Source organism: Marmota flaviventris, chromosome 3 (assembly GCF_047511675.1).
Source record: "Marmota flaviventris isolate mMarFla1 chromosome 3, mMarFla1.hap1, whole genome shotgun sequence".
Lineage (NCBI taxonomy): Eukaryota > Metazoa > Chordata > Mammalia > Rodentia > Sciuridae > Marmota > Marmota flaviventris.
Window position 1 is genome coordinate 100,293,334 of NC_092500.1, and position 10,420 is coordinate 100,303,753.

Here is a 10,420-nt window from a genome sequence, read left to right on the forward strand (position 1 = left end):
TGACCTGAAACTGATCAGATTAGCAACTTAAAGAAGTAGAGATCAGGAAAGTTAAGAAATTAGTATTTAGTATATTTCCAGGAACATCCAGTAAAACCCACAACAAACTTCAGTAGGTATTCCTGTATTTTTTTTTTGGGGGGGGGGTCACATTCTGTTTTTCTAATTGAGCTTACATGAGCTCAATTCATTCATTGTTTTGAGGCTAAATTTGTTATTTTAGATCACCTTGTTTGGTCCTTAGATGACTGTGTTTCAAAATCATGAGTTTGCTTTTAACTCCACAAGACTAACTTTAAAATGATGTGCACTGTAACCTTAAAGTATCACTGTATATAATAAAACTGAGAGGTGCCTTTGACTTAAGATATGAATAACAGAGAAAAATCTCATTCACTTTTTAAAATTAGGGGGTTAAAATACCACTGCATACTGAACATAGGTTTTTCATACTAAGCTCCATAACAGTAGCCAGGAGTTCTCAAAGCCATATTTCTGTCCTTTTGAACATCACTGAGGACACAGCAGCTGTGGGGTGCTGATCCTGAGAAGTTCCACAGGCCCCCAGCCCTATCTCTGGCAGGCTGGTGCCTAGACGGGAGAGCGCTGTCTGCATAGACCACAGGGCCTGTTGGAGGCATCCTGGCTTCCCTGTCAGCATTCCGGGCCTGGTGAAGTATGGCTGGCAGACACTCCATGGAAATAACTAGTGAGGTCGCAAGTCAGGGCACCTGCACAGGAGTTCTTCTCCTAAAGTTCTTAATGCTTAGGAGAAAGAAAAGTGTACTTCTCTCAAAATACTGCTGTTCTAACAAATAAAGAAGCACTCCCTCACAGCCCTTCCTGACTTCTGACAGCAATATTAAGAGAAGACCAATAAGTTTGAAAAGGTGTTTTCCTGATCTGAAACTCACTCATTTTCAAACTATGACAAGAATCTAGCCAGCTTTGCAAGATCCAAGCTTTAAGCTCCTTATAGTGGTGGCACTGGTAGTGACATTTGGCGCCATTCCCCCCACACATAATCACCACACTCCCACTATTTAAAGGATACACATATTAAAATCTCACTGTTAGAATCCTTAAACTGCCATCATAAGATTTTGAAAATTTTTATAGTAAAGTATCTAGTTAGCTTATTTCCTTTCCTAAAACATTTTTTTTTCTTTTTCAGGATATTTTTACCTGTATGTAAACTAAAGAGCTATTTCTAATTTAATTGTTTGCCTATTAAATATTGTTTGATAATGTTTCTGAATTTAATAGGACAGAAGTTTTTAAAAATGACTTAGGAAATTCATCATTTTGCAGAGTAACCCTACATTTTTAAAGCTAATTTGTTGCCTAGAAAACAAGGGCTATTTTCAAAATATACAAATAGTATTATTGTCATTAAACTCTTTATAGCCTTTGAATAGAAACCAGTCCTAACCCCCTTAAAACACCACAGCATTTTCTACCATTGAAATTTTAATAATTTCCCCTTTGCCACTAAGCTGATTTTTTACCATTACAAATTGTTCTAAATTTATTTTTTTTGGATTGATCATCTATTTCTGTACAATTTTCTTTCCTCATACATTTATTTCATTTCCCTTAGGCTTTGTTTTTTGTAAATTTATAAGTTTAAAAAGATTAGATACTACTAATAATGTCTCAAAATAGAAAAATGCATATTTTGTAGGATAATCAAATGTAGTAAAATATGGGTTTTTGTTTTATTTTTACTGAGTAGTTGTTATCATCATGATTGTGCCACAGTTCATTGTGCATATTATGAAAACCACCTATTAACAGCCTTAAATATGGGTCATTATAAAGCTGCTTGGCATCTCTGCCAACTAAAATGACACCGTGGTGACAGAAGTAGCAAGCACGGCTGCATGCAGTGTACCAAAGGGAGCCAACACCCCTAGTCTCCATGGCCCTGTGGAGCCTGTGCTGTCGGAATTCAGGCAAAGGATAGATGGGATGGACTTCCTAGTGTTGGACTTCAAGACGTACTGGGTCTTACTGTTTTATGATGGGAACCAATTTTAAAATGAAAATTGTCTAACATTATTTAAGGAAAGGATACTAATTTGTACTAACAGGGTGAAAACGGCTCAACACTTCCTTTAACAATGTCTGCTTGCTGTAGCAGTAACCTCAAGTAGTTAAAACTCGACTTAGAAAACAAAAACCTTTGTGCCTAAGACTGATGAATTGAAGACGCCCCTCCTATACTGATTGGATCCTGTGTTGATGTCATTCCTCTAAGCCCTCACTCCATCTCTTTCCATAGAAGAGGAAGAAAGCAAAAATGAAAGTTCTGTTTTATCTCCTGGAAGACTGGAACCCAAAGGCTAAACATGTCTTCAATTTCCTCACATGTTCATGTGAAGAAAAAACGACAAATTAGCCAGTGAGTACAGCTGGAAACCACAAAATTTAGGGAATAAAATATTATTTTTGTTCCTTGATATCCTTTTCTCTTTCCTGACACAATCAGAGGAATGCACAGAAGCAGCCAAACCTGGTCTGCACATTTATTCCTCTTTTCAGAGTATCCCAGACAAATGCGCCTCAATAGGAACTGACATTTCAAGAGAATGAGTTAATTCATGTATGAATCATTTATGTTTTTTCCTGCAATATGTAACTCATTATATTCTTTCAATGCAAAATATCCAGAGTGTCAGATGTCACACTCTGGGCTGGGCATCTTGGGCACATTGGGAAGATGAAAGTTTCCCTACGCGTGTTTCTGACCTGAACATCTGTGTCCAGAAAAGCAGGTGTGGAAAAATGTCCATCTGGAGCTGTTCTGCTGAAATACACTAAGTGGGAAGGGCTCCAAGGTTCTGTCTCTGTTCAGGCTGCAGAGCTGAGCAGAAAGGGGATGCGAGTGCCTTTCTCAGGTAATTGGGTCTGCCAACCAGCAAGTGGCACTAGACATCCCAGTACCTGCTGGGTTTGGGGTCTTTCTGATAGACTCATCCATGCTTCTTCTTGGGAACTCTCCCCCATTAGCAATATAGATACTGTCCAAGTTGAGAAACTCAGGCTCTTAGCACACCCTAGCATCACTTCTACACACCATCCATGGATCCCATGTATCTCAAGTTCAGGAAGTAGGGTTTTCTGTCAAAAAGCAAACTTAGATGACCACAAGGTCTCCTGTAACCATATGTACTATTCTTGCCTCCCTCCCCCATGCACACAAACACATGCTTCTCAACTTGGTCTTTAGGTATAACTGACAAGCCATCATTGCATATGTTTAAGGTGTACTACTTGATGTTTTATATATGGATACATTGTGAAATGATTACCAGCAATGTATTATCACGCTCATCATCTCATGCATTTATGATTTTTTCTAGAGGGTTGGAATTAAGAAACTTAAGATCTTCCCTCTGTGTACATTTTAAGAATATGATGCAGACATTTTGCCCAGAGTCACCATGCTGCACACTAGATATGTAGAACTTATTCAACTCACAGAACTAAAACCCCACACCCACTGAAAAATTACACCTCGATTTCCCCCACAGCAACAAACACAGCTATAGCCTGCCTGTGGCCACCACCACCAAGGACACTTGAATGCCTTCCCCTAGGAACCACTAGGTGATGATGTCATGATCTTCAAGGGGTAAACATATTCCTCAGTTCCAGGGTGCTCTTGGCCATGCATTTATGAGTATATGCATGGCAGTGGGCCTTTCTGCAAGGAAAATCATAACGGATGCGTAGATAAGTGAACTGTAAAATGCATTTTGACTCCACCAGGATGTCCCCTGAAGAGAATTTCACTGGGATGCAGAAATACTAATTGAAACCCAGAGAGCATTTCACAACTGTTCTGGCCTGAGTAGGGTGATCATCAGTGTACTTCTTCAGTGTTACTAGATTGAAAAACCACTGCTCCTTGTGAGCAGGTTCATTTCATGTCGCACACAAAGCACTGAGGATATCAAGTGGAGGGCATCTGATTCAGCCTAGTAAGTGCACTCGCGGCTCTCTGCAAGTCCTCCAGCAGGTCTGCGCTGAGCCCCTAGGCACTGCAGCAGGGCTCAGGCTTGGCTCTGCAAGCTGTGCAGCACCTTAGTCTGGAAGGGTCCAGTCGGCCTGGCAGGCATCAATGGCACACCCATGAGGGCAAGTTAGGCCTCAGGTGGTGATGGTGGCTGTACTGAAGCTCTCTGCCGCTCATGAGCACCAGGCTGCTCTAGCCACCGCTGTTCACACTGCTTGTGTCCAGATGCCAGCCGCGGTTTATCCCCCAGGCACCCGCGCTGCGTGATTAGACATGGGAGGGTCCAGTAAGTAGGGGAAGCCAGGTGCCAGAGTCCGCGAAGTCAGGCTCTGGGGTCCCAAAGCTGGTAACACCGCCTCAGCTAAGTAGCGAGTATCAACACATCGCCTGGGTTCAATCCCCAGCACCAGGCAAAAAATAAATTAATTAATTAATTAAAAATAAATAGGCTCTGTTTTAAAATGGCATGATTATATATATGAAAAAAAAAAACCCTTAAATCTATATATTCAAAAAAGGAAAACTACTAGAACTAATAAGTGAGTTTAGGAAAGTCAAGAATTCAAGGTTGGGCTGGGGATGTGACTCAAGCGGTAGCGCGCTCGCCTAGCATGCGCAGGGCGCTGGGTTCGATCCTCAGCACCACATAAAAATGAAATAAAGATACTGTGTGTCCACCTACAACTAAAAAAATAAATATTAAAAAAAATAATAAAAGATAAAATTAAATAAAATATTTAAAAGACTCTCTCTCTAAAACAAAAAAAAGAATTCAAGGTCAATATACAAAAATTGTATTTTTGTTTCCTACTAGATAATCAACTAGATGTTGACATTGAAAAAATTAGAATATACAATATAATTTTAAAATTGAATAAATTTTAACCAGGCACAATAGCTTATGTCTGTAATCCCATAAAATTGGGAGGCTGAGGCAGGAGGATCACAAGTTCAAGGCAAGAGGATCACAAGTTCAATGCCAGCCTCAGCAATTTAGCAAGACCCAGTCTCAAAATAAATAAAAAGGACTGGGGATGTAGTTCAGTATTAAAGCACCCTTGAATTCAGTCCTCAGTACTAAATAAATAAATAATTGTATAAATTTAGAAAAACAGGTGTATACTGAACACTGAAAACTATAAGACATTTTATAGAATTTAGAGACTGAAAAAGTTGAAGAAAACTACTGTGTTCATAGATTGGAAGACTCATTACTATTCTTTTTTTTTTCTCTCTCTCTCTCTTCTGTTTGTTATTGTTGTATTTATTTTGTTTTGTTTTGTTTTGTTTTTGTGTACTAGGGATTGAACCTAGGGGGCACTTAACCACTGGGCCACATCCCCAGCCTATTTTTATTGTTTATTTTGAGACAGGGTCTCACTAAGTTGTTTAGGGCTTTGCTAAGCTACTGAGGCTAGATTTGAACTTGTGATCCTCCTATCTCAATCTCTTGAGTATCTGGGATTACAAGCATGCACCACCAAGCCTAGCTAGAACTTTACAATTCAATTATAAGAGAGCAAATGACCTTTTATTTTCCTTCATGGGCAAAAGATTTGGACTCTTTATGAAAGAAGGTATATAAATTGCCAATAAACACATGAAAAGGTATAATTTGTCTTTAGGCAAAGGCAAATTTAAACTTCACTGAGATATCACTATACACCTACTAGAAAAGCTATAATTTAACAAATATTAGCAAAGATGTAGATAGAATGAAAGTCTTCATTTTTTGTTTCTTTGGGGTTTTTAAAAAATTTTTTTAGTTGTTGACAGATCTTTATTTTTTTAAATTTATTTATACATGGTACTGAGAATTGAACCCAGTGTCTCACAAATGCCAGGCAAGTGTGCTATAGCCAAGCCTCAGCCCCAGCCCCTTGTTTCTTTTGTTTTGAGATAGAGTCTCACTATGTAGCCAAGGCTAGCCTCAATCTCAAAATCCTGTCTCAGCCTCCAGAGTAGTAGTACTGCAGTACTTGCTACTGCACCTGGCTCAAATGGACTTTTATTTTATTTTTATTTTGGTACTAGGGATTGAACCCTGGGGTGCTCTACCATTGAGCTATACCCCAGCCCTTTTTGTTTTTTATTTTGAGATGGAGTCTCACTAAATTGCCGAGGCTCAGTCAGATTTGTGATTCTCCTGCCTCAGCCTCCTGAGCCTGAGATTACAGGTACACACTACCTCACTGGGCTCAAATGGAAACATTGCTGGTAGGAATGTAAAATGATTCAACTGCTTTGCAAAATAGTTTGAAAATGGTTTTGTTTTTTTTAATAAGTTAAACATTGACATATAACTATCTGACCAGTTCTATATATTGACCAAGACAAGTGAAAAATATGTCCATACCCAGATGTGCAATTTTAACATTAACAGCAGGGTTTTTTGTTTTTTTTTTTTTCATAATAATCCAAAACTGGAAACCTAATGTCCATCATTAGGTGAATGAATGAACAGACTGTGGTCCATATGCGAGGCCCTAAGTTCAATCCTCAGCACCACATAAAAATAAATAAAATATTTATTTTTAATATAAGCAGTATAAAGAGTAAAAGAGAATAAAATCATGGCATTTGCAGGTAAATGGATGGAGTTAGAGAAGATAATGCTAAGTGAAGTTAGCCCATCCCAAAAAAACAAATGCCAAATGTTTTCTTTGATATAAGGAGGCTGATTCATAGTGGGGTAGGGAGAGGGAGCATGGGAAGAATAGATGAACTCTAGATAGGGCAGAGGGGTGGGAGGAGAAGAGAAGGGGCATGGGGTTATCAATGATGGTGGAATGTGATGATCATTATTATCCAAAGTATAGTTATGAAGACATGAATTGGTGTGAATATACTATGTATACAACCAGAGATATGAAAAATTGTGCTCTATATATGTAATAAGAATTGTAATACATTCTACTGTCATATATAAATTAAAAAATTCTCCATAATAAATAAATAAATAAAGGTATTGTGTCTAAAATAAAAAAATAAATATTTAAAAAAAAACTTTTTTGTTTCAAAAGACATAGCCAAGAAAGTGAAGACAACCCATAGATTTGAAAAAAATATTTGTGAAACATATAGCTCATAGTCTAGTATGTAGAATATATAAAGAACTCCTATAATTCAACAGCAAACAATTTTATTTGAAATTAGGTGAAGAAAAAAACTGGTATAGATCTGATCTGAATAGACAGTTCTCCCAGGAAGATACACAAATAGCCAATAAGCACATGAAAAGATGCTCAGCATTGTAAGTCACCAGGAAAATGGAAATTAAAACCACTGTGTGGGGCTGGGGTTGTGGCTCAGTGGTAGAGCACTTGCCTAGCATGCTGGGTTCGAGCCTTAGCATTGTATAAAAATAAGTAAAATAAAGTCCATCAACAAAACAAAACAAATTAAAAAAAAAAACAACACTGTGTGTGGACTGGAAGACTTTATAACATTAAAATGTCAGTATTACCAAAAGCAATGTACAGATTCAATGTGGTATCTATCAAAATCCCAATGACGGGCTGGAGTTGTGATTCAGTGGCAGAGCACTTGCCTAGCATGTGTGAGGCATTGGATTTGATCCTTAGCACCACATAAAATAAATAAAGAAAATAAAGGTATGCTATCTATCTACAACTACAAAAAAAAATCTTTTTTAATCCAAATGACTTTTGGGGGGGCAGAAATTGAAAAATCCACCTAAAATGCAGATGGAATCACAAAGAAATCTTAATAGACAACATAATCTTGGGGGAAAGAATTGGGGGGTGGGGAGAATAAAAAGAACTCGTGAAAACATCGTGCCTTTTTTTGGGGGGCGGGGGAAGTACCTCAAAGAAATTCATTTACCATGCCATCATCTACACATTTCAGCTAGTCTCACTGGGGGCTCCAGCAGCACTGAAGACCAATTTGTTACTTGTTCCCAAGTGTCATTTTCTTTCTTTTTAATTTTAATTTTATTTTTTAATTTGTTCTAATTAGTTCTACATGACAGAAGAATGCATTTTGACATATTGTACACAAATGGAACACAACTCCTCCTTCCTCTGGTTGAGTATGGGGCAGAGTCATACGAGGGGTATGAGGATGGGAAGGACAGTGGAATGAGACAGATATTATTACTCTATACACATGTGCTATGTTTAAATTGGTGCTTTTCCTAATAATAAACCCAAAGGAATAGAAGTAAAAATAACTATCATTCCTTACTCATGTGAAATGCTACAAATTGATTACATGGAATTAGAAGTAAATAAACCTAATTTTCTTTCCAAAGGAGTTAATTCCAGGTAACAAAATCTTGACCAGTGCCTATGGTATCAATAAGAATTTTATTTTTATTTACTTTTTTTTTTTCTCAGTTCTGAGGACTGAACTGACGGGAGCTCTACTATTGAGCTACACCCCCAGTCCTTTCTATTTTCATTTTGAGACAGGGTCTCATTAAGTTGCTGGCACTTACCTTCAACTTTCTGTCCCCCTGTTTCATTAAGAACTTTAAACTTGCATAAAGTTTTTTGTTTTTTGGTACTGGGGATTAAACCGAGGGGCACTTTACTCTTGAGTTACATTCCCAGTTCTTTTTTATTTTATTTTTTTAGTTGTAGATGAACACAATACTTTCGTTTATTTGTTTTTTAATATGGTGCTGAGGGTTGAACACTGTGCCTCACACATCACACATACTAGGCAGGAGCTCTACCACTGAGCTACAACCCCAGCCTCCCTTTTTATTTTTTGAGACAGGGTCTTGATAAGTTGCTGAGACTGGCCTTCAATCTTGTGATCCTCATCTCAGCCTACCCAAGTTGCTGGGCTTAAAGGCAAATGCCACCATGCCCAACTGGACGCAGTACTCTTTTTTTTTTTTTTTAGTTGTTGATGGACCTTTATCTTATTCATGTATTAATATGTGATTCTGAGAATCAAACCCAGTGCCTCACACATATGAGCCAAGAACTCTACCACCGAGTCACAACCCCAACCCCTGGATGGAGTACTCTTGCTAACTGCTTTATTAGAGTTTTGATTGTAAACTACAGCTCCAAAAAAAATCTAAATTATTTTTCTTCATTCTATTTGTCCTCACAAAATATTACCAAAGTTGGACTTGGGATGTAACTCAGTGGTAGAACATGTGCTTAACATGTGGGAAGCCCTGGGTTTCATGTCCAGCATCACCGAAAGGGGAGTGGGGGAATTATTACAAAAACACAGAAAGGCATGAATCCACATTTTAATTTACTTATGTGGTTAAATCATATGACAATAGTGATTCCCCCAAACAAGCAAAATTAACTTTAAAAATACAGGGAAAGGGCTGTATCCCCTGGGGTGGGGCCTGCTCTGACTCCACTGCAGGTCCTTTCCATTTGGGTTCAGGTGGAGGCCTCAGGTTTGAGGTCCTGGGTTGCAGCCCCCGTACCAAAAACAAAACAAAACAAAAAATTCAGTTTATTGCCCTTTCCAAAAAATAATATATATATATATATATATATACACACACACATATGTGTTTGTTTGTATGTGTGTGTATATATCACAATAAAAGACCTTTTCTATGGAGAGTTATATGAGATAAGGCTTGCACCCCCACCTATGTGTGGCTCATTTGGGGAACTACCAGGTTTCTGCTTGTGCTGAATGATATCATGATTATTTATAGCCTCCTGTGAGAAAATGTAATTACAGAACAAATCATATAGTGGTGATGATTTTTTTTTTTTAAGGTACTAGGAACTGATCTCAGTGGCACTCAACCACTGAACCACAGTCCCAGCCCTATTTTGTATTTTATTTAGAGACAGGGTTTCCCTGAGTTGCTTAGCACCTCACTTTTGCTGAGGCTGGCTTTGAACTCACAATCCTCCTGCCTCAGCCTCCCAAACCGCTGGGATTACAGGTGTGCACCACCATGTCCAGCAATCTTTTTTTTAATCACTTGGAATGAGGTAAGCAGGGAGAGCACTGGATACTTGTTTATGCTTTGAGAATGGCTCCCCTCATCTATTTCTTCTGATACTTCCACTGAACTTCCATTGAGCAAGCCACATAACACTGAATTCCCCATCAAGGTTTTAGTTAGATGACGACTTCCTCTTTTGATTTTTGCAGTTCTGTTGATAATTAATTGTGTCCAAACCCAAACTGAAGATTGATCCATGACAGGCAATGGCCCTGTCTGGCTGTGGCATCATAAAGCATCAGAGAAACTTGGGAGAGAAAAGCACAAATTACTTCCAAATTTTCATGACAGAGATCGGATGTGTCTGAGTTGTCGGAGATCAGAGCTGGGATAACTTAGATCTTCTAATCCTAGTACAATGTTTTTTCTCCTGAACCATGATGTTTATTTCAGCTTTACTGTCCTATTAAAAACAAATTAGTTTAAAACTGACA